Below are 25,389 nucleotides of genomic sequence, written 5' to 3' on the forward strand. Positions count from 1 at the left end.
AAATCGGAATTCTCAATGCATATACTGGTGACATTCCAATAGAAAATGTCATAGCCCTTTCTTGATTAGATTTCATTGAGAGTATCCAGAAGAGAAAAGTTGCCTTGTTGCCTTCTTGCCTTCTAGTTTCTGTCTTCAGCTGGAAAGAGGCAAAGTACTTAAGCTAACTTTGAGAACAGCATGGTCTCAAGAACTGCTTTTTGGCCGATAAACAGACTGATTGCAAAAAAATTCTGTATAGAAAAAGAATGTCTTTGATAGTAACTGGTTTAAGACTGATCTAACTACACTGAGTTTTCTGGAATCAGTCCAGAGTTTCTTACTAGTCCAAGCACCTTGTACCTTAAACCCATTAACACATCATGAGTGTTTTACTTGGAAGAAGAGCCTTGTTCAACTCTTATTCAAAATCGTGTTGTCTCTACAGGTTCTATGTCAGAAGTTGTAAAAGGAACTTAGTCCAATTATACAATTTCTTAGGTAGGACCTATTACTTTTGGATTATTTTATTTAATAAAAATTAATTTCCCTTTAGTTTGGATGGATTAAAGGTTAGCAGGAGTTCGGCGATTCACTCCACCTACCTACACATTTCTTGGACAAAAATAAAGTAGGCATTCTACTTCTGGTGCAGAATTTCTACAAGACAAAGCAGTTAGGTTGTGGTGTAGGTACTTTCCTCTATAGTGAAAAGATTTCACCAAAGTTAATTTAGAGTGGGGAGATCAAACAGTTTTAGCATGCCTTCATGTGAAACAGACCCCAGCGTAGCTGAAATTTGACATTGTAAAATTGGCATTGTGGAACCACCTGTTTGCTCAGTTTATCAGTAAAAAATGTCATTCCCACCTCCTGGTTTTTCAAATGAGACCTTGATGTTTTGATCTTTCTATGTAATCACCCATAAACTTTCTACAGTGAACGTTTTGTTTTTTTTTGTTCAACTCTTACAGAACATAGAGTCTCTATTTGAACTGTGGAAGTTAGGTTCTGTAACACCAGCAGTACATGAAAATAGGTCCACTGAATGCAAAGGTACTGTTCTAAAACTTTAATTCAAAACAGAAGCAGTATTAAAGGGGTTTTTGACTTTCATGTACAAGTATAAAAATAAAAGCACTAGAAATATGAAAGCTTGTTTGTCCTGCATTCTTCATCTACTCTCTCATATTACCAGACTATTTTTGCAATAGATATTGTTACTATAGCAACATTCTTTAATGGATAAATAGCATATTTGTAACTGAGCTGAGGTGGTTTCCGCAGAACTAAGCTCAAGTAGAATAGCATGCCAGTTCACCTTTTCCATATGTATATGTGTTCCATGTGTATGTGTTGTAGTGAAAGAATTCAGGACCTGAAGTCATTATGCACTTCTTATGTTCATTGTATGTACATTTTGTTTGTTTTCAGTGCTCACAGCTGTATTTCTGTCATATTATATAAAAATAAATGCTTTGGAATGAGGGAAAGAGAGAGGAAAAAAATCAGCCTTCATTACTGAGTCTTCATTTATGTAATATTTTTTGCCTTTATTCTGTCCATTTTGAAAGTCATTTTTTAGCAGTTGTTTAGATAAAAATGAACCAGTTTTTACACGCACAGTTTTATTAGCTACTTAAGTAACACAGATAACAAGTGTTAAAATATTTACTTTCTGCAGATAATGAAAATGAAATGACTGCTTTTGTTGCCACTGAAGTTAATAGGAGTTTTGCCACGAACACTGGTGGGTACAGGGTAAGGCCTTTAGCGACTCAAAAAATATCAAAGTAAATATGTATTCTTATTTTTCAACTAAAACTATGACTAAACTACAGTGGTTTCTGTGATGATAGCGCTCTTCAGAGCGGAATTTTTTCAAGTGATCAATGTTACTCAAATCTAAAAGCATCTGGATTGCATATTCTACAGTTTTTAAATGCTGGAGAGACTGGGACTACAACAGTGAGGAAGTTCATTGCACAGGCATGGGATAGAAGTCTTCAGGTCAACCTGTTATCAGCATCTGTAAGAAAGAATAGTGAATATGGCTTTTCAGGAATCACAGACCATGCTAGTTGTACACAGATTCAAGACTATTGATATGGAGTAGTCTGCTTTAGTATTAAATTATTATGTTCTAAAGAAGGTGTACAAGTTGCGAGGGGATTAAGTCATATCACATCAGTCATAATTAGTTTTCTGAAGTTGTCTTACTGGCTAGTGTTGCCTCTGGTGATTGATAGAGTGGTGGTAAATGTTGATCCTATCCCCCGATGTTCCAAGCTGGGCAGTGGAAAGCAAATAAATAACATTTTGTCAAAATTTAAAAAAAGAGATTTTTATTTACCCTCATCTTCATCATCAGAGAGAATGGCCTGTCAAGTACTGAGTCTGATCCACACTCTGCCATTTTCCGTTGGAGATGCTTCCAAATGTTAAATGGAAAAATATGCATGTGAACTTTAGGCTAAGAGGTAAATATCAAAATCTCTGTTTTCAGCTAAAGGAATATGATTTGGTTTAATGGGAAGCTATGTACATATTGTATTCCACATTTCTTAGTGTGTTTTATGACCATCAAGTCTCCATGGAAGGTGGATGAGTCTGCTCAGAAAATGGCCATGTTCAGTCAGTCTAGTGATGACAAACTGTCTCTCATATTCTTTCGCAGGAATGTTACGTATAGCATGAGTAAATATTAGCCAGTTTCTGTCACTGTAGGCTGTGCTACAAAGCCCATAACTAGGAAGTGCAGTGCTAATAACTTCTAACTCAGTCCAGAAGAAAGGAGTGTAGCAGTGGCTGCGTAAGGAACACAAGCAGGTCAGGAGAAATGGTATGAGCTTGTGCTGAATCAGTATATTCCCACAGCAAATTAAAGCAGACATTTTCTCTTTCCTCTTAGGCAGGTTCTGAGTCACAAAGAACCTACTCATCTATTTAATCTATTGTGTATCATATTGCTTGGAGGAGGATGAAAAGAAAAGAGGAAGATGAGAGGTAATTTGGAAGAGTGGAAGCATATCAAAATATTTTCTCCACATCCTTAACATCTAACCCATCTATTTGTGCTAATCTAATTGACTTAATTTCTTAAAAGATGTTAAGATATAGGAAAATATTTTTGTGCAGAAGTACTTACTGGGAGAAGAAGAGGCGGAAATCTGGTGTAGCAACACCACAGCTCAAAAAACTCCATTTAGATCTTTAGTTGAGTTAGCCATCCATCACCCTTACAGGACTTCAGGTACCCAGAATAAATGTCTCTAAAAGTTTGAGGGAAATACTGCAACCTTAAAAGTCAAAATCAGTATGCATGATATTAATCACCATGTGATATACCTCATATTGACAAAATGTGATTCTTGGACAGAATTTATGGTATAGCTGGTACAAATAACTGAATAATACAATTTTTCTAGTTTCTTGAGAGTTCAACTTAGTATTACACAATACTCTGATTAAAAAAATAGCACTTTATGATGTAAGTATATAGCTGATATGAGAAAAGATAGAGAGAGAACTCTAATGAGAAGAATTGGTTCTCTCTCCATGGTCAACTTGAAGCACTGATTCTCTTTTAAAGAAATATACAAATGATTAAATATAGAATTGCAACTTTCAGGAAAAAAAATGCAGGTGGAATAATGTTTGATTTAATACTAACTTACAACAGTTTGCAAGTATAGAACAACCTGGACTGCTTATGAGATGGATACAGAAAACAGAAGAACAAAAGCTAAGAGCTTCCCTCTTCTTCATATTTATATTCATAAAGTTAGAAAGGGCTCCAAGAAAACATCCAGTCATTATTCCTAGTCCTACTATAGGGAGAACTGTATCTGCAGGTGATACCTGTTTGGCATAATGGAGTAATAGATTTTTCCTAAGCAAAGTGTACCTGTGTTTCATGATCTTCCTGCTACAGATTTGTGTAGATGGATCACAGCACTGTAGTTACAGATGTGCTTTTCTTCCCTCAAGATACATTTTAGAAGCTCTCTGCTCCACCTTGTCATCCCTTCTGATATCTAAAGAAACCAACAGCAGTTTAAAATATCAATCACAGAAATGAAAAACATTTATACATAAATGTCTTTATAAACTTCTGTATAAGCACATATAGACACATCTATATATGAATGCATATGAATATGTATGCATGTATTTATCATATACATTATTTAGTGAATGAATTTTCTTGCGTTAGTTTGGTTTGTATTTTGGTATTCTACCTGTAAAGCTTTAATTGTGGTTGTGTATGTGGGATAATAGTGATTAGGGATTCTTAAAGATTATAACAAGAGAAAGCTTTTAATGTTGAAAAAATCCAACATAACCCATTACTGTTGATCATGGGAAATTTAAGCCAGTCTCTTTATTTAGATTAACCAAAAGTGAAAATATATTGCTCTATAAAATGTAGAAGAAAATTATAAAAGAGTGAACGTGGTTGGGATGTCTGCATGACAGGAAAATCACGAACAGCAGAGTGTGAGGGGGTGGGGAGAAACAGAGCAAGGATGATGGTTTTCTAGATTTAAATATCATGAAATAATCCAAATGAGAATTAAGGATCTGCTTCTTACACATATGATTTTCCATGATGATAAAGAACCCTTGCTGAAAAAAAAATCATGTGCTTTTTTGGGGGGGGGATGATAGGAGAGTGGTTTGTAAGCATTCCAGTTCCCTTTCAGCACACAGTTATAAACACTGATTATTCCTGCTAGCAGTTATGTGCCTAAAAACCCATACATCACTTTCCAATGCTACCCTGAAAAATGTTTTTATTACTGGCACACTGGAGAATATTCAGTGAATTTGCTTACACCTGGTCTCTTTGGTGTTGCTTTCATTTTAAGGATTTTATAATCTGTTAATATGAATCCTTTGGTCAATGAAAAACAATTGTGTAATTGTAGTTTTCATAGCAGTCTAGATAAATAGGAAAAAAGAAATGAAAAAAGAAAAAAGAAAGAAAAAAAAAGTCCCAAAATTAGAGAAAAGCATTTAAAAACACAGTCAGTCTGGGAATGTTGCATACACTTACTTTGTGCATTTATTTGCACATTTATTTAGCACATGGTTTTGAATATTCTTTGAAGCAAAATATTAAACATCATTTTTATTACTTTACAAACAAAAAAAAGACTGATTTTTATTTTTTTTCCCCTCATTATTCATTTTGGACTCTTAACCTATGCCTTAATCCTTTTTTGTCTTACTTTCTTTCCTTGTTCTTTTTCTTCTCCCTCCCTCCCTCCCTCCCTCCCTCCCTCCCTCCCTCCCTCCCTCCCTCCCTCCCTCCCTCCCTCCCTCCCTCCCTCCCTCCCTCCCTCCCTCCCTCCCTCCCTCCCTCCCTCCCTCCCTCCCTCCCTCCCTCCCTCCCTCCCTCCCTTCCTTCCTTCCTTCCTTCCTTCCTTCCTTCCTTCCTTCCTTCCTTCCTTCCTTCCTTCCTTCCTTCCTTCCTTCCTTCCTTCCTTCCTTCCTTCCTTCCTTCCTTCCTTCCTTCCTTCCTTCCTTCCTTCCTTCCTTCCTTCCTTCCTTCCTTCCTTCCTTCCTTCCTTCCTTCCTTCCTTCCTTCCTTCCTTCCTTCCTTCCTTCCTTCCTTCCTTCCTTCCTTCTTTCCCTCCCTCCCTCCCTCCCTCCCTCCCTCCCTCCCTCCCTCCCTCCCTCCCTCCCTCCCTCCCTCCCTCTCGCCCTCCCTCCCTCCTTCCCTTTTCTTCATCTCTCTCTTTCTTTCTTCTCCTTCTTCTCTCTCTCTCTCTCCCTCTTTCTCTCACTTTGTTTCTCTCTCTTCCTCCCTTTGCCCTCCTTCATCAGGAAAAGTAAATCCAATCTGTAGCTTCCTCATTACCACGTGGGCACAGCAGTCATTTCTTTGATTTTCTCCCCGTTCCTGCCACAGCTTGGTACTCCCTGCAGCCTTGTGCTACATGAATAGCTTGGCCTATGGGGACCTTTCTGTCTGGGACAGTACCATTCTCTCCAGACAGGGAGAGACAAGGTGTTTTGTTCTCTAGAAGCAAAAAAAAAAGGGGGGGTGGGGGTGGGAAGACGTTGCTGCAGCCCTTCACTTAGGATTCCTCTCCAGGAATTCTAATTCCAGCTGCACAGTCCAAATAGGTTTGTGGCAGCCATTATTCCAGGCGTAAATCATCTTCAATATTTTTATGTTAACAGACCAGATCTGTACAGATTTTTTTTTTTGCTTCCATGTATTACTCTGTACTTGCAAATCATAATCAAGCACTACAGTTGCGAGACCAGAATCAAATACTTTGCTTGAAAATAATTGTCTTAAGAAACAGCTTTAAGAAATTATGAAAATCAGAGCTATTGGAAATAGTGATTATTCATATGCTGAATTAATGCATTGATGTTTTACCTATATAGAAGTGCATTTTATTTATTCAGTGTTCCTTTTCTTCAGGAATATTCTCGTCATCAGGTTTACAGCTATGTTGTGGCCACAGCTACTTGAATAATTTTCCTTTATAAGAAGCTTGTTCCTTAAAATTAATCATCTAAATATATAGCCTAGTTTCTGGAAAGCAAGATCCAGAGGTAGGTTAGAAGTTTGCAGTTTGCCCAAAAAGTGGTTAACACAGAACATGCCCTAAACTCTCTGGTTGTTTTTCTTTGTTTGTTTGTTTGTTTGTTTGCTTTCACAAGGCTGGAGCCAGATGTCTAAGTTCAGTTTTCATAGTTATTATTTCTTTAGCGCCTGCACTTTTTTCAATCTATGTTAAATGGTCTCTAAAAGCTTCATCACATGGCTGTTTTGCTTAATCAGCATGTTAAAGTCACAGGGTTTTGTAACCAAAGAAAGTTATTTTCCTTGAATTAAAATCTTTAATCTCTATAATTGTCGTACATATATCCTTAATGTACTACACAGTCTTCATCTGCCTATAATCAGACCTCTATAAAACTAAAAAGAAATCCTGTGCTAAGCCCTTCTGCCAGTCTGAACTTCACAGATCAAAACCCAAAGAGCAGATAATTTTTGTGTCACTATTTACTAAACTGAAAAAGATCACTGTACACTGAAGGGTCAACAGGTGTGTATGTACATAGATACAAAATCAGAAGTAACAGGTTTCACTGAATAGCAATATAAAGCACTGCACTTCTGACAGAAAACTGAGGCCAGTAAACCTAGTCAGTTCACTAAAAAAGCACAGTTAGGAAGGAAAACATATTTCTCATTTTCATATGAACAGTATTTTAAAGGTCATTAAATTGGGCTAGGCGTTTCTGGAGAATGGAGTGATTGTCCTGTGTCCCATTCCCCTTCTTCCCTCTTGAAAAGAAGGGAGTCCTTTCACAACAGTCTCTGTTGTTCAAGGCTGCACCCAACTCTCCATTAAAATGCTGCCTCTTCAGTTGATGAGACACTCCCTGCTTCCCTACTGACTTGCCAAGATCTTTTGTTACGGCTAAGAAAAGCTGCAAATATATCTACTCTGTTTACATAACAGGCTAGCCAGAATGGAGTTCACTGAGGGCAGTGTATAAAAAAACTATGAGATCTTGGCCTTAAATGACATGCCAGAGGTCACAGACAGTCTGTGGCAGAACAAGCATAGACATACAAAGCTTCAAAGAGTAGCAAGACCTCATCACTAGAGAGTCCTGCATAGGTAGGCATAAGTTCATTGCACACAAAAATCTTATGACAGTTAGCACCAAGGATAGCTATCTGCAGTGGTGCATCATTGCACTCTGTCCTTTCTTCATTTTTTGTCACTGCAGATTTTGTTATGCCTTTGACTTTTTTTAAACAACTCCATGCCTGGTGGTTTTCAAGAAATATGTGGATTTGGCACTGAGGGCCATGGGAAAGCACCCAAAGATTTCAATGGATTGTATCTGACACCTGCTGCTGACAATACAAGCAAGCATCCCTAGGCTGAAAATATCATTTTTTGTATCTATTTACTTTTGTATTTGACAAAAGATAATACTGACTTTTTTAGGTGTTAGCTACCCTTTCTAGGAGAGCACTTATGTCTACAGGTACCCATCAGTATTGCTTAAAGTTTCGCATACTTACAATAGCTTTCCAGATTCCAAAGCTAGATATTAGAGTAGAATAATCCCACTGAACTGCAGATGTAACTATTTTAACTGTTTTTCAGTACCCCAAATTGAAATAAAATAAAATAGAGTAGAATTACAAGCCCACCCTTCTTAGATTCAAATCCATCCTCTGTACTCTGATTAGATTGTCATTTGCATTTGACATAGGGGTGTGAACCCCAACTTGTTGTCGAGTGGTGGTGTTTGGTGACAAACTCCAACAAGTCTTGAGGCAGGATTCAGATAATGCCAGCCAGGGATTATGTGGTCTTTGCCGCCTTTAAGTATGAACATACTTGGTGTATGGATTAGCTGGATCTTTCAGTGCTTCCCTAGTATTCTTCCGTGCTCCTCCTTTTGTTTTTTGAAAGTATCATGATTTCAGAGTCCATTGGGCAATGTAAGCCTGTGGCACTGCATATGGGAATGTACTGAATTTGAGTTGGTTTTCTAACCCTATAGCCTGTTATCTATAAGTGGAAGTGACAAGGTAACTAACTATCCCTGATATTTCTATTTTCCATATTATATATAGAGAAAAGCATCAGAAAAATTGAAGTAATTGCTGCTGTTCTTGACTACGTCTCCCCACTGACTGCTGACTCTCACTATGGTCTGCAATAGACTGCGTCACACTCTCCTGCCAGCTGTGAGGTGATGTCCTCACTCACACTGTGCCACAAACCTACTAACAAGATTACCAGTAAACTGAGATCATTTTTTCCATGTCTGTATTCAGTGAGAGTGATGTGGTGTGCAGAGAGTGAACTTCAGGCAGCATGTAGCCCAACAGCATCCCACGGGAAGAGAATGGACAAATAAAGTTGAGTTTAGAAAATTAAGCAAGTGCACTACTATCTACACAGGTGATGTCTGAGAAAAAAAAAAAAAAAAAAAAAAAAAAAGGTGGCAGTATCACCAGAAAAAAAGATGTAGTTACCTACTTCTGTCTCCTCTTCTGCTACTAAATCTGTTAGAGATCCTTTTAAGTTCTGAATTTCATGAAGACCATCATTCAAGGGATTCTGCCCATGACATTCATTGTCACAGAGAACAACAATGGAGTAAGTTGAGTTCAGAAGAGCTCTTTGGCAGGATCACATCAGAGAATCACAGAATGAGACTGGCAGGAACCTCTAGAGGCCATGTGATACAACCTCCCTTCTCAAGCAGGGGCACCTAATAGAGATTGACCCAAATTGTATCCAGATGGCTTCTGAAAATCAAGGAGAGACCACAACCCTTGTGCAACCTATGCCAGTGCTTGGTAGGTTTTTTGATGTTCAGATGGAAGTTCTTGTTTTTCAGTTTGTGCCCACTGTCTCTTGTCCTGGCACTGGGCTTGATCCTGGCTCCTTCCACTTTTGCATTCTCTCTTCAGATAGTTACATACATTGGTGAGTTCCCCCTGAGACTTTTCCAGGCTGAGCAGTCCCATCTCTCAGCCTCTCCTCACAAGAGAGGAGTTTCCTGAGAAGGGGGAATGGAGAGAGAGGTGCTGGTCTCTTATTCCTGGTGACAGGATGCATGGGAACAGTGCAATGCTGTGCCAGGGGAGATTTAGGCTAGATATGAGATTTATTTACTGTGATGGTCATCAGACATAGGAACTAGCCTTCAGAGGTGATTCACGCCACAGGCATTTGGATAATGCTCTTAATAATATCCTTTAACTTTTGGTTAGCCCTGAAATAGTCAGACAGTTGCACTTGATGATGCTTGAAAGTCTTTTGCAATTGAACTATTCCAGGTCTCTCTTGTACTGAGGAGCCTCAGACTGGACCCAGTGCTCCACATTTGGCTTCACCAGTGCTGAGTAGAGTGGAAGGATCACCCTCTTCGATCTGACTGCAGCACTCCTCCTAATGTGTCCCAGGAGGCTGTTGACCTTCTGTGCAGCAAGGGCACATTTGTAGCTCATGTTTGTCTTGGTGTCCAAAAGGATGATTTCCACAGGCCTTTTTGTAGAAAGCTGTTTTCCAGATGGGTGACCCCCAACATGGCCTCATTCCTGGGTTTGTTCCTCTGCAGAAGGAGGAATTGGTACTTGTCGAACTTCATGAGGTTCCTTTCAGCCCATTTTTCCAGCCTGTCATGGTCCCTCTGGATGGCAGAACAGCCCTCTGGTGAAGCTCTCCCTGTTTTGTGTTAACAGCAAACTTTCTGAGAGTTCACTCTGCCCTGCCATCTTGATCATTAACAAAGATCATTAACATTAACATTGATGTTAAATAGAACTGGACATTGTATTGACCGTTGGAATACTGCTCTCAATGCTGGCCTCCAAACATTACTATTGTGAATGTCCAACTGACCAATAGACTGTGCAAGCTTTGCAACAAACCTGAGTTTTGGTGTACTCTTTGCACAGCATGGTTGTGAGGATGCAGTGCAACAGGGACCTAAAGAAGGCTACACTACAGATCTCTTCAATTCCTTATCCCCTTCACAGAAAGTCCAAGCACCCTCACTTCATATTAGTGTTGAGTAGAGTGAGTACTGCCTACTTTCCTTTTGTGCTTCTGGCACTGGAAGACCTCCCAATTCAATTTGTGTCTGTGATTGGAAGATCTGCTGCCTGGCCCTGCAAAGCATCTAGTCCTTTTTTTTCCTGCCATTTCCTGCCCTATCCCCTTCTTCTTGGAGAAAACAACACAAAGATAAATTCAGAAACTTGGTAGTAGGCAAAAATCGCATAGATCTGTGCAAGTAGTCGTAAGGGAATCACAGCCTTTGAGGAAATGGTCTCAATGCTGCTTTTTTCTTCTTCTATCTCAGGAAAAATGCACCAATGAGAGTGACGATAACAAGAGCAATAATAATAAATAGAATAACCTCTGTTTTTCTTGACAGAAAGTATCCTTTGTAGATTTGTTGAATTACTATCTTTAGTTCTTCCTCCAGTTGATCCTACTTTTGCAGGCGTAGTTACAGCAACATTCTACTTGTAGAAATGTAAAGTTGGCTTCCAGAACTAGCCTGAAAGGACAACAGATTTCATTAACAGCTTTAGAAGCTTCTTTCTCTCAGGCTGCTAAATAACCTGTCTGAGTTTTCCCATGAAAGCTGCTGGAAATTCTAAATGGGGAAAATTCAGAGTGCTCTTCTAATTGCATATTGAATAACTGTCCTAGATCTAATAACTACAACTTTCTTTAAGGATCGTGCAGATTTGTTTTTCATCTGTCTTTTGATTGGAAAAGTAAATAACCATGATCTGTGTGGTGGTAGTTCAGAGCAGTTCTGAGTCAATTGCTTTGAAATGAGTGTCTTGTTTCAATTTTGTCTTAAATGGCAGTTTAAGAAACATCATTTGCAGCAGCTATAAGTGGATATTTTAGAACGTTTATTTGTAAATTAGCCCTGAGCCATGAATTCTCATAAAGAACCTCAGTGCAGACCTTGTAACTGTTTTCCATTCAAAACTCCTGTCTGCTGGAGTAGAGGTATTCCTGTCTATAAGTGTTTTGTTGTCAACTGCAATACCACTTCCTAATGTCAGTTGAAAGTAACCAGTAATACCAGAGGTCACTGACTAGCCCCACTGCATTCTGCAAAGCGCTGTCTGATGGCCATGGGCCAGTTTCAGTGCAATAGCTGAAGATGTTGCTTCACTCCTGCCATGTGCTCACCTATTCCTGTTATGTGGCAATTTGAAGATGCTAAATCTTCAGTTGTATTTGACTACCATTCTTACTAACATTCCTCCACCTACTGGAGTCATATAGTTTCACAACGGTATTTGCTTTCAGCAAATAAAGATGCTGGCTGCATGCCTACTTGCAGCTGCAAATATCAACCATTTAACAGTAAATTATGGAATAATACTTAAGAGATCAAACTGCATTCAAATCACATGTTCACATGAGAGAAACCACCTTTCTCTTTATACTTAGAGACCCCAAGAATTAGACATTTCAATTCAAAATGTCAAAAAATTTTCAATAAATAATGGAGAAAAATAGTGCATTTTTAACAAAATACATACATCACAGACTCCTATTGTATGACACAAAGGTGTTCCTACCACATTTATTAACGTAACTTTCTTGCTAGGAATTACAGCCTAATTTCTACAATTGTATGCACTGTATATTTTATTTTATTTTGATAAATACAGTGCAAGGTTCGTACAGTACAGGGAAATGTCATTCTTGGATTTTGTTCTGATACAAGAAAGAACTTGATAACCCCACTTCATTTTTTTTCACATGGAAAGCAAAATGTTAAATCTAAAAAAGCCATAGGCATGATGAAGTGCTTTAAGATGAGGGCAGTTATTTGTTTTTAATTAAAAAAAAAAAGGAATCTCTTCTTTCCTCTACTGCAAGGAAATTTGCATATTAAAAAGCTGCAAAAATGAGGTTTATGTTTATTCTTTATGGCTATGATGTGGGGGAGAGGGCAGTTATTGTTCAGTGTTGACATCAGCCTTAAGACTGCAGACTGCAGGCCTTTGCAATAGAATTAGACTTCCATGTTGCATAATGGGATTCATTATAATTGACATGCATAATTCCAATCATGTTCTGTGTTGATTCAGCCTTTGTTGTCAAGACAGGCTGTCATTACATACTGAAATAACCTTACTCACATAAAAATTAAAACAAAACACCTTCAGTGGTCATTGGTTTGGGGTTTTCTTTTCCTGAGATGAATACAGAGTGCCCCATCTCTCCCCACCACCACTTCTTTGGCCCTGTTTTCTCACTGAAGCCAGAAAATCCAGTGTGTGGTACAGAACAGCCTATCTGCAATGAGCGAAAAACTATTCTTAAAGGATGATCCCACAGGACAGTTTTCTACATTGTAGTGTCAGAAACAACACTGTAATAAATATACAAATTAATAAAGCAAAAATGGGTCTTCTGTATTCCCGGAGTTAAGAAGAATGGCAATTAGTAAAGACTGCCAAGGCTGTTAATGTTCATGAAGTGCCAATCAAGGTCACTCAGAAGTACTAATTCACTGAAATATGGTAAAATCAGAACGCTTGACCTTTTCAGCTGCTCTGTGTTTTTTCAGAAGAGAAATAATGAAAAACTGGCCCACAACATCACATTTTTTTGCTACTCATTTATTTAAATTATATTAGTTAAAATTGCATTGTGCACTAGTTTTTCTTGGGCAGTTTCCCACAAATAGAACTGACAACCATTTATAGATTTGTAAAGGGAACCAAGGTGCCCAAACAGATATTTCACAGAGTCACAGAACCACAGGCCAGCTGAGGCTGGCAGGGCCCTCTGGGTCCCTCTGTCCCACTCCCTCTACAGCAGGGCCACCCAGGGCCATGGCCAGGCAGCTGCTGAACGTATCCAGGGAGAAAACCCCACAGCCTCTGGCAGCCTCTGCCAGTGCTCCATCACCCGCACAGCACAGTAGTGCTTCCAGGGCTTTCATTTCAAGGCCTGAGTGATGTTCAGAAGGTTCCTGCAGAGGAAAAGGGGTAAGCTGAAGTGAATGCAGGCAGAAGTAGGTTGGTGCTTATTGGAAGCAAACCTTCCTAAACCTCTTGGAAAAGACAGAGGATAGTACTTGCTGATGGCTTTCTGCTGTAGTTTTGCCTTTGTTACAGAATCTCAGCTATCATGAGAGTAGTTGCTTGGTGAAATATGGGATTGGAAAATGCCAGCACCCTCTGTGGTGGGGTCTTGGTGTTGGTTGAAAACTTTTATGGGCACTTTCGTCAGTGTTGGGACATTTGTAATTCTTCTTTCACTCATTAATTCCTATACTTGTGAAATTACGTAGCTTTCCTTCAGGGAGTAAGCTGAATGAAAGGGAAGAAGACCAGAGAATGGGATTTATATAATCCACACTCTTCTAGATCATCAGTGAGGAGACAGTGGCTACAGTGGCTACAGTGGCACTGTGTGGCAGCTACATCCCCTTCTTAGACTGAGTCTTAACAAATAAATTCAGACATGAAAGCTTAGCTATCTGGGTGCCCACTACATTCTGTGGAGATCCAGGGCCTGATTTAGTTGCCCTTTGTAATTCATAAGGTATTTGAGCCATCCTCGTGGTATGATAAGGACCAACTGCATGGTCCTCTGAAGTGGCAGCTGGAGACGGGTAGAAATATATTAAGGCATCTCACATGGCACTAGATGCCTATATTTAAACAAGTGACTACCACTTCAGCTTGTCATTGACTATAGTGTTGAGACAGTGGCTGGTGGACAAGCGTACAGTATTTATTTCAAGCTTCTAAATGCAGGTGTCTGAAATGAAGCTGAACTCACATTGAGGACAACTCTCTTCAAATTGCCTCTTCTTATTTTCCAATGTGATTTCTAGAAACACATTTATCTTTCAGATTTTAATCCCTGCACCAAACCTGGTAGAAGGCAGGCAATGGATTCTGAAATTAATGCAGTGAGAATAAGGTGATTTCTTACTTCATTCAACAGTTTGGAAACAGGTGTAACTGGAGACCATCTCTGAGTAATGTAAAGGTAAAAATTACTTTCTTAAGGACACATTAACTATGGCCATGATGGTGCCTGCGAGCCTTCTTTGCTACCATAAGAGATATGTAAAAGTGTTTCCCTTAAATCATTTTGTCAGTACATGTTTGTGGAAAATGGAGACACTTCATAAAATGCCAGTTTTTTTGTTTTGTTTTGTTTTGTTTGTTGTTTTTTTCTCCCCAAAAGATATACAAATTAATCTAAAGGTGATGTATGTAAGAAACATTAAATGGGACAAATTGTACTGAGAAAAGTTAATCTTGGGCAAAAAAAACCCAAAAAACGTACCTCAAAGACAAGATTTTTAATACAAAATGCTTCATAGTGAGCATCAATATGCCCCTGAAGCTTAGCAAATGAAATTCGTGAGAGTCTTATTTAGAAGTTAGCCATCAGAAAACTCACATTAGATAAGTTTGTTCAGACTAGAAAAATCTACTTGGGTAAAGAAAAAGGGAAGGGCAGAAAGAAAAAACGAGAGATTATGCATATTCTTCTTTATAATTTGCTGAAGTACTCTGGCACCCTAGGGTGAATGTTATTGCATATCTACTTACAAACCATTTACTTTGCCAACTAATATTGCCTGGAGTCTATCAGCTAGCAGCTGCAGGTACTTATGTCTATATCTTTATCTATTAGATTAACAAATCAAAGTTTTAGGCACTTTTGTTGATCCGTTATTTTCTATTTCTACTTGAAATAAAATAATTTTAAACGTCCACATTTATCTTGTGATCACAAATCAGTCCCTGTGTTTATACTTTTACATTTTAATACCAATCTTGAAATTCACAGTTTGCTTCCTGATTTTAATTACATCTAAAATGCTACGGAAGAGTTTGAACTAATGTGAAAACCTGCTAGCAGATTAATGGTAGAAGTCTGAACAAATGCCTTTACTGAATAAAGCCATCTTCTTCTGCTGACTATGATATATATCTGTGTGCATATATGTCAATAGAGTTCTCTATTGACAATGTTCTCTCCTTCACTTAAGTCCAAATCTGCTCCTATCAATCAATGGCAGTTCTTCAGAGACAGTCTAAGTAATACTCATTAGCTGAATTATACATATAATCATGCATATGCAGTAAGGCTTTTTAAATCATTCTCACAAGCTTAATCATTTCCAGTACATTGGTGAAGTCTTATGCCATCCAGTCTCCTGTAATGGTACTATAAATGCTATGAGATATGTTAAAATAAGAAACAGAGTCTTTTCTGCACTGAAATACTGAAAATAAAAAAGAAAAAGAAAAAGTATATTTTCTCCTATTTGATTCTGGGTAAATATCAGAGGTCTTTTATTCATTTTTTATTTTTATTTTTTTTTCCCTATCATAGCTTACATTAGTAAATGAGTCCTGAATTGCATTTTTATTTGAGGACTCCTATATGCCAGTCTGGCAGTGGGATAAAATTATTCAGTGGGAGTAAAATGCAGCTGTATTCACTTTAAGATATTTACGTAGTCTGAGATGGGACAGTTTGGTATCTGGCTTTCAACCAACAGTGAACACTTTGCTGTTCTGCAAAGTGATAGATGCTCCTAAGAGGTGCTAATGGAAACGGAGACCATATAGTACCTGATGGATTTTATCTTCATTTAAATGTGTGCCATCCATGCAGATATAGTTTAGGAACCTAAAAAGCTTTATCTGACTGACAGGGAGCTTCCCACAAGTGATAGCATATATGATTTTGAATCTTCAAATCAAAAATGCCTGTCTACATACACACATACCCACATATTCACAAAACAAGTATCATACATTCTTTTCCTGATGAACAAATGAATTTTAAGGCCTTAGGATTGTCCTTTCCCTAATAACTCTCTAAAATATGAACAGCATTCATTGCTGCCTGATGATAATAGTGACCTTATAATAGTTTCCATGGAAAGAATTCTGAGATCATAAACAGTGACAAAGTGAGTTTGTTAGTTACCAAACATACACATTCCAAAGGTACATGACATTTAATTCTAATCTATTTTTATAAATCATAGGAAAATTAAGACAAATTAACTTTTTCCAGCAGAAGCACTTACATTGTATTTCCAAATACAATTACAGAGAAGGACTTCTAATTGACTATTATTAGAAATCGAGTCATTTCTATTACACACTTTAAACTGTTCTCCAAAACAGGGTAGGTTTAAAAGGCAGCATTTATGATGGATGCAGTGAACTGAGCGTCTGAGTCAGATGACCTACATTCCTCTAAGCCCCTGTGCGTAATATTTTGTTTAGATGACACAAGGCTGTTACTCATTCAGCACCTTACTTAGGCTTTTGAACTCCAGTTCATACTACAGTGCAGTGTGTTCTTATGTATAGAGGACAGAAAGCATTGCACTCAGTCTAGGACATTCATCTTTGAAGCAAACAGATATTAACCATTAATTGCAGGGTCTCTTATCCCTATATTGTGACCTTGTAGAGCAGTGAGTACCTAGAGCAAAAGAATTGCTTCCATTTAAGGTGAAACCTTGGCACAACAGAAAGAGGTTTTTTCCATGCACCTGTCCTTATAGGTACTGGGAACATATTGCATTCAAGTGTGATTCTCTCCTGCCCTCCCAGCAGTTTCTCCAAGAAACCCTCACATCTCTCAAGAAGCTGTCAGCAGCATCTGATAAAGGCTGACAGAAACCACTGAGCTGATCCAGAGCTTTGCTTTGCCACACAAAGAAAGCATCTTTTGTACCCAAAGAAACAGTCCTCTGTTTTGTCATGCCCTTTCTTTACATCCATGGACAAGTCTCTCTGACATTGTTGTTCATGTGCTTAGAAGTTTTGACAGCTTAACTCTATTGGTTAGAAGCATGGGAAAAAAGTCTTCTTACTGATGTGGCTGTAGTCTCAAATACTCTTGTATAAAAGCAATTGCACCAGCAAAAATTCCTCTAGCAAAGATAAGTTATTCTATTTGGAGATAACTGCTAAGGCTGTGCTGCAGCAGAGGTGGTTTTTGCTTCTGTGAGTGACCTCCGCTGGGAGTGGGGGAGAAAGGTGATGGCTAAGAGAGGTGTGTCACGCAAACCATAGGATGGACTGACAAGCACACTGCGTCTTCCCTGCTAGGCAGGAGGTAATCATTTTCAGCCTGATAGACTATTTTAAAGCTAAAGCAAGATAAGGGGTACATTTTAGATAATGAAACACTCATAAGCCATAGTGAAAAGGGCCATCTAGAGAGCAAGAACTTTCATGGTGAAGAATGTTTGGCAGGCAAAAGCTGAAAATAGTTCTTATGGGAGGAAATATCACCCACGTTAGTGAACCCAGACACAGCTTCTTTCAGGCTGCTATCCCACTTCAGGCAGTGTGTAGTGGTAGAGACTTCAAAGGAAAGCCCTTACATGGCATCTGTGGAAGGACAGGGATAAAGTGCTTATTCCTGTGCTTTTCCAGATAGAGGCTGTTCTATGCAGATTAACATTTTGGAACTGTCATATTGGTATAGGGGACAATGCAGACAGACATCTTTGTGTTTCAGAGAGTATTCAGCTCACCAAAGGACAGTTATTGTAGTGTTAGCTTAAAATGCTTTCCATTAGTATGATATGCTGAGATTGCGGTATGCTTACTAGCTAATATTAATAAATACATGTTATTTAATTTCCAAAACAGACATGTGAATCAGTTGTTTGAATAAACTATATTTTTTCCAGGAGTAAGAAAATTCCTGATCTGTGGATACCTCTTTCACATCAGTGACGTTCTTGATGCATTCAGATGAACTGAAAGTGTGCACTGGAAGATCTCCTGAAAGGAAGGAAAGCAGGTTTATTCTTGAAGTAGTAGAAGCCCTGCAATGTTTGGCTGTGAGCTTGTTTTATAAATAGTGCACTAAACCCTGATGCTCACTCTTCTCTGAAACATCTATAATTAAAGGGTGATGGGCCAGATTGTGAATGCCTTATTCAAAGTGAGACTGTTCATGGTACAAAGTACTCTCCAGAGTAAGTGCATCATAATTTGGGCTGCTGTTGTCAGAGTTCAGTAATAGACTGTTATATAAATAGGCCCTTGGAAAGTACCAAAGTATTCGAGCTATTGTAATTGCATTAGTATAGCTGGCAATAATCAGTGGGAAATATTCTGGTGTTTTCTGGTAATTTCTGATTGTATGTAGGCAAAGGTAACTTTTAAAGGCATTGAAAAGGTGTCTTTTGCAATGGTTTCTACTCAGAGACATCTGTACAGAAACATACAAGCCCTTTGAATTGCTTATTCAAGTCTGAATTTATTGACATCCCCCTGATGAAGATGAGAAACAGTGACTTGTACATACTTTTGTTGGTGCTGGACTTTTTATGTTTAAGAGGCATCAAACTTTCAAGGTATTTGCATTCTCAAGGATGTATGCAGATGTCTTACAAAATTTTCAGGAGTTTATTTCTGTTGGAACTGGTATTTGATCTACACAGAAACTGAAAGTTATCTCTATGAGTCTCGAGAACTTCACTGCACAAAGCTATTAATCTAAAATTATTCTAGCTTCTAGCTTCATTTGTTCATTAAATTAAAAAGAATATTAATACCTTCTTTGCACACTGCTTTATCTGTAAGCTATAGTAAGTATTTGCAATCTTTCAAAGCTATTACAATGAATAATAGGACTTAATAACAAACATTTAGCTTTTCTTTCTAAAAATCTTAATAGGAGTTCCATTCACGGGATACACTCATGCTAATTCTCTGCCTCTATTGCTTTTGAATCATGTACTTTGAAGCCTCCTTTGGCTGCAGCTCTCTCTGGTCCATTAGTCTCTCTGGCACATGTTCTGGTACTCTGTTTTGTTTGTTTTTTTTAAGCTTTTCACATAAATGGGATTCCACAGCACAGTTGCCCTAGATCATCACAATAGTTCTGAGTGAGTGGTTTGCAAGTTGCTTAAATCCACCCATTCCCATACCTGTAAAGTCAAGGATCATGTGGCAGCAGTTGCAGTCACAAGGCATGCAGAGATCCTAAATTCTAACTTTAACTGAGTCTTTTGTCAATCTGAGCAATACAGTGAAATATATGCATACATCCTTATCTTGATCTCATCAGAATTCTTAAAAACAAATTTAGTAAAATCTTCTCCAATTCAGGAATTCATAACCCCATTTCCTTTCCATGACTCCTTTTCTTAATCATGATTTTTATCTGTCTCCACTTTGCAATGTTTCCTTCCACCATAACTGATGTAAAAAGTACCCCTCCTCTATGTATCGCTCCCATTAACCTTTTTTTTTAAAAAAAAACACCTATCTGTTCCTAATCTCTCTTGTTCTATGTCAGGAGGCATATTTCACATGTCCCTGTGCATATATTAAGTGTTCTTCTGACTGAACCGTCCAAGTCACTGAGTTACAGAGCTCCAGTCCATAGGCCCATGGATGGATGCACTGTCCTGATGCTTAGGGATATTCCACACACAGAGAATGGTCACATCTTCAATGCGTGTCTTACTCCTTCATTTCCTTTTCCCATTTTGACATGAGATACAGTTATCATCCTTTGTTAAGGATGAGGTTTTATTCAAATACACTAAAATAATGTGAGGGTGTTTCGCTCCAATTTAGGAGTGAGGCAGGGTTCTTTTGATATGTTATGCCTGGCGTGAGATTAAGAAGAAAAACATTCAAATGTTGATCTGACCAGTTTATTAGAAATAATAGACAGCTGAGGGGATGGGGAAGTGAGAACAGCGAATACCAAAATTAGGGTGATGGGGACAGAAAAGTGGGTGATAGAAAAGGTAGGAAAAAGGGCAAGAATTGAATGAAAGCAGGGAATAGTCACCACCTGGATGCAGCAGCGTCCTGTTGCACGTTGTTTCATTAATCCGGGGCAAAAATAGGCGTAGGGGAGAGCAGCAGCAGAGTGGCAGGCCGCAAGCAGCAGATCGGTGGAAAGGAGCAGAGGGGTCTCAAGGAGTAGCAAGGTCTCACAAAGCATTCTCGATCAGTTGGCCCAGGAGAGTCCATTGGTGGCAGTAGGAGGACAACCGAGGAATCTGAGGTCAGAAAACCTTAAAAGTTCTTCAGCACGCAGGCATCTTCTTCAGCATGCAGGCATTCACGTAGTGAGGTCTCTGATGACAGAAAACCTCCTTGTTTCTGCAGTGATGCATCTGATGTCAGAAAACCTAACTTCATGGTTTGTCCGTGCTTTTTTTATCCTACATCTATCCAGCCTTCGAGACATTCCTGGAAGCTTCAGACTGAGTCACGTGAGTACCTCGGAGATTGACATCTTCCTTGAGATAAGCCCACACAAAAAGACTACTTTAGGGTCATTCATCAGCATCTTATCTCCCTTTCATAGCTCCTGGACATGTCCACCTGTCACCCTCAAACATAGGGATTTCTGGAACCTTGACTAAGGCTTGCCTTAGACAAAGGGATTTCTGGAACCTTGGTCAGGACTTGCCTGAACTTGTCCATTTCAGCAATCTTTTGAGACAATAGTGTTAAAAGCATGGCCTCTTACAGAGAGTTATTCAACACCCCAGTGGAACAGTGATTTTATAAGCGTGAAACCAAGAGTAAGTGAGTGATCCAGATTCAGAACTTATGAGAGCACCTAAGATGACACAAGGCCCAGCAGTGCTAGAAGATGATATCAGGAAAGGAACCTGAGGCAGCCTTGACCATAGTCATTTCCAGGCACAATATTAGAACTCAGTGCAGCTGACGTCCATGCCCAGTCCTTGTTGTGAAGAGCTGGTTTGAGCCATTGAGAGCAGAGACATCAAATAAATAGTGCAGAAGATCAGTGGTTGAATACTTGTGGTGACTTGTAGGAGTCTTTTACCTAACAAATAATGTAGCCACCAAACAATCTAAATCCTCACATGTGTCTTTCACAGCTGAGTAACCTTGTTTTCTGCAAATAAACTCTTGATTTAAATTTACAATAATAGATTAAAACATAGAGATTTTAGCTATCAGAATTACTTTAGTATTTGTGTGCTATTTTAACAGTGATATTTGTTGAGTTATCCTTCACTCTGTAGCCTAAAGAAAACAAATTCCTTTCTACTGTAATGTGTTGAATGGATAGCTTCAATTGTTCTTAATGATTATTTTTGGATATGCAAGTGTCACCAATAGCTGAATTTTATTTCTGTCAGCATCAGTGACTATTTTTGCTTTTACATTTAAGGAAGGAATGTTTTCTGAATAGTCAGCTCTGAGTTCCTAACACTGCACAGCAGAGCATCCCCATGGCTTACTTTTCTACTAGTATATTCAGCACACCTAACAACAACCAGACTGCCTCCTGGTAATTGTTCCAGGCTGACATTAACAATCAGTTGTTCCCAAAATCTTTTTGGAGAAGTATTACTTGGCTCACACAAACACAGTGCCAAGGGCTGTTCAAGGAAACAGTACATAGGATTGAATTTCATTGCCTAGCCAAATTCACTGGGGCTGTTTAATTTCTCGGTATAGACACAGTCATGGTAAAAATGGATGAGTGATATGCAGTTGTATCACATTTACACACTAAATTAAAAGTGTTAAATAGGCTTTTAAAGTTCATAAAGCTTTCATATTAACTAAAGGGTGCATATGAATACAGAACTACTTAAACCCGCTACACCTGGTGGGTGAACAATGCTAGCTGTCAGTGTACTCCTAATACCCAATTGTATACAGTTTCTATTGGCACACCATTAGTTCATGTATTTAATGTTTACTGTGGAGCCGCCTGCTACCTGCCTACATTCCATAATGTTAAATAAACATCTATGCTTGCATTGTATATAGGTTTACATAAATACTTGATTTCGAATCTCCCATTATAAACCATGTATATTAGTTCAGTAGTTCTGTCTTTTGAAATCTGTATCTTTCAGGCCTGTTGTCTCTTTGAAGATCATTTCACTTTTGTTTATATTTTGAAAAAGAGCTTGCATATTGAACAAGTAAAAGAGAAATCTAGGCTATCCTAAACAAACAAACAAACAGACAAATAAATAGATAACATCAAGCAGATCCAGACAGTAAAAGGCTGTGGAGCATTTTGAGCTCAGATTTTTCATATTGAAGGCATTTACTGAATAGTTTTCTTTGAATGTTACAAAAAATTGATCAAGAAGATTTTGAAAATGACATACCTGGCATCTGTAGTAGGCTCTGGATGTCTTCTCACTCAGTTATAGTTGTACCAGAAGCATTTCTTTGATATTTCCTCACTTGTAACTACACATAAGTACAGTTCTTCCACCCATCTAGCAGAGCCTTCTTGAGATTCCAGGAAGGACTAATATCTGCATTACAGATTAGTGCGTTAATTCTCTGCTCCATTATGAATGCAAACACATATTCAGTTTAAAAATATTTTAATGACATGTAACTATGTCATTTGGTGAATGGAAGAAGTTCAGCACACTATCCTATCCACCCTAGAGTGGAATAGTGGCATTTGTGTCGTTTCTTGCATGAAAAGCTGCTGGATGACTTGTGAAATGGAGAACACCCAATCAAAAAGGACTAAACATCTCTCTAGGCATTTATAGTTTTCAATTTTGTTTTCATTCTTTCTTTTTATCCTTCTTTCTAAATTTTCCCTGGGAATCTGTAAAGATAACATTTAAAATAACCAATAGCAGATGACTGATGAGTCATGAGAGTCACAAGTGCAGAAAGGCCATATTTTATTCTCTTCCAGACTCAGCTTCTGCTCTTGCCTATGCAAACATAAAATGAGCTTGGATTATACTTATGTAGATTACTATGATAATTGCAATCTCCACTAACTAAAATTATTTTCTCATCCATTTTGAAAGATGAGTTGATATTAGATTACTATTTAAAACCTTCTACATACAGTAAAGCAATTCAATCTCAAAATAAAAACAGCTTGGAGAAAACCTTGCCCTCTTTTCAGGCTTGTTAAAATTGCAGTAAGTTTGGTTCATGCTTTGACTAGCTGGCAAATCTAGGTTATAGATTAGTAGGTGGACTTACATCTGCACAGTTCAGTGATAATGAGAACAGCTGAGAAAATCTTTCACTGTAAATTTGTGAATGAATATATAAATTCAAAGTCCCAGAAGGATCTTCCTTGGTTATTCTGGCCTTCAAGCTATTAAAAAGTAGCAAGCAAAATTCTGGCTTGTTACAATTTTTATTCTGTTGCCTCTTTACATTGTTCATAGCAAGTCAGAGATATAGGAGAGAAAAGAAAAACAAATCATTGGAGAAACTGCAGAAGTTGTAAAATAGAAATGACTGAGGAAAAAAAGACTCTCCGTTCTTATAGGTGAGTTTTCTGTTGATATGAAGACTTAGTGCACATAGTGCAGGTTTAAAGGTGGCAAGTAGATTTTTGCAGTCTGAAGATCAGAAGAAATTGTGAACAGTGAGGAAGTCTGAACCACTGCTTCAAATACCATGTTTTTAGCAAGTTTTTTTTTCCCCCAGATTTTCTGGAGGGAGTGATAATTTTGTGATAATTTTGTCTGTGATCATTATGTCATAGTAATTAAAAGCAAGCAAACAAAATCTCAAGAAAACCTTCATACTGAACTGCTTTATGTAAACATCTAGGTCACAGCACTTTTTCATTTTTTCCAGGACCTAATTTCATGGGCCACTTTTGTATATCAGTGGAATTGTATATGAATGAAATCACTGTCACATAGAACGGACAAGGTCAATACAGATGAAAAATAGATACAACAATCAACGTTTTATAAAGGAATAATGGCATTCATATTCATAATGGTAAATTTTAATTGAATAGCACGAGAAGAGACAGAAACACAAAAGGTAGAGTGCAAGTGGAGAGCTCCTCACTCCATTATTTTTGGTAATAATAATGTCAGCATTCACCATTTGATTCTAAATGTCAAAAGGAAACAAGTGCATCCAACTATCTTCAGGAAAAAGAATAAGCAAAAGAAATGAACTGAATTTCATTCAAGGTAAAGGGCAAGAAAAGAAAATAAAGGGGGAAGGAAAAGGAACAAAGACCTTTGGAAATGGATAAGACAGAGAATAAGAATGTGTTGCCATGAAAAGCATTCTTAGGGACATTCAGAGGGAAACTGACATCCTCTGAAATACACTGCATGTTTTGCAATGGTAAAGGACACCTCTTCTATCTACCTTGTATGCCTGTGTTTTCCGGTGAGTGAGTGGTGAAAACTGAAAGCAGATATTACTGTTATGCAGCAGGCTGCATTTTTTAGCATTTGTTTTTGCTGGTGCAAGTGTTCTTTCCCATAGTATTTATAGTGACCAGAGAAGAGATTCAGTGCTAGCTGAGCTTTTACTATTGTTTTGGTTTTAGCTGCCAGGAAAAAACTGACCTCTTATGGCCTTCAGCAAGTCTGGCTTGTGTTTAGATGGATGATCAACTACATTTCAATTTAAGTGAAAATAACTTTAAGCAGAAATAGGTTGAGGGCCAGTACCCTGGGCATGCAAAGAGGGAAGAACTAAACAGCCCCTTCTTCATCCTATTACATGGTCAGAATAAAATGGGATAATGAGAACAGTCTTTGTCTTGGAGAGAGGAAAGACTGTTTCCCCTGTGGAGTGCCTCATCAGAAAAAAATGGTGTGGGGAGGGAGAGCACTAGGAAAAGCAATTGCTCTTTTTCTCCTGCCATTTGGCAGGCTCCATGCCTGGTTTGCCGAAAAGAGGAGAACATGCCACATTCATAAGGAGACACGTAGCACATATAAGAAATCTGATGGGGCCTTGCGCCTCCCTTGTGAACAGCATTTCCCTTTGTTGCTTCAAGGACATGGAACCTCCTAATCAGGTGGCATCTGCCTGAAAGGCAGATGAGTTCATTGTGAAGTGGTAAATGCATAAAATAT

The 25,389-nt window shown here is 38.3% G+C and overlaps 1 long non-coding RNA gene across 4 annotated transcripts; it reads right to left on the reverse strand.

The window, feature by feature from the left end:
• Positions 1 to 1,507: 1,507 nt before the first annotated feature.
• LOC107307937 (uncharacterized) lies at positions 1,508 to 22,974 on the reverse strand. Of its 4 annotated transcripts, XR_014947979.1 has the most exons (6): positions 22,675 to 22,974; positions 10,909 to 11,052; positions 3,887 to 4,016; positions 3,128 to 3,251; positions 2,200 to 2,268; positions 1,508 to 2,008 (listed from the first exon to the last, which is right to left on the reverse strand). It is a non-coding gene; the product is annotated as an uncharacterized LOC107307937 (long non-coding RNA). The 4 variants fall into 4 exon arrangements; XR_001552565.3 differs by lacking the exon at positions 10,909 to 11,052 and having other exon boundaries at positions 3,128 to 3,278; XR_014947975.1 differs by lacking the exons at positions 10,909 to 11,052; positions 22,675 to 22,974 and adding an exon at positions 5,846 to 6,137.
• Between the last annotated feature and the right edge of the window lie 2,415 nt (positions 22,975 to 25,389).

This window comes from Coturnix japonica, chromosome 1 (genome assembly GCF_054131305.1).
Source record: "Coturnix japonica strain WE chromosome 1, WE-NBRP24, whole genome shotgun sequence".
Lineage (NCBI taxonomy): Eukaryota > Metazoa > Chordata > Aves > Galliformes > Phasianidae > Coturnix > Coturnix japonica.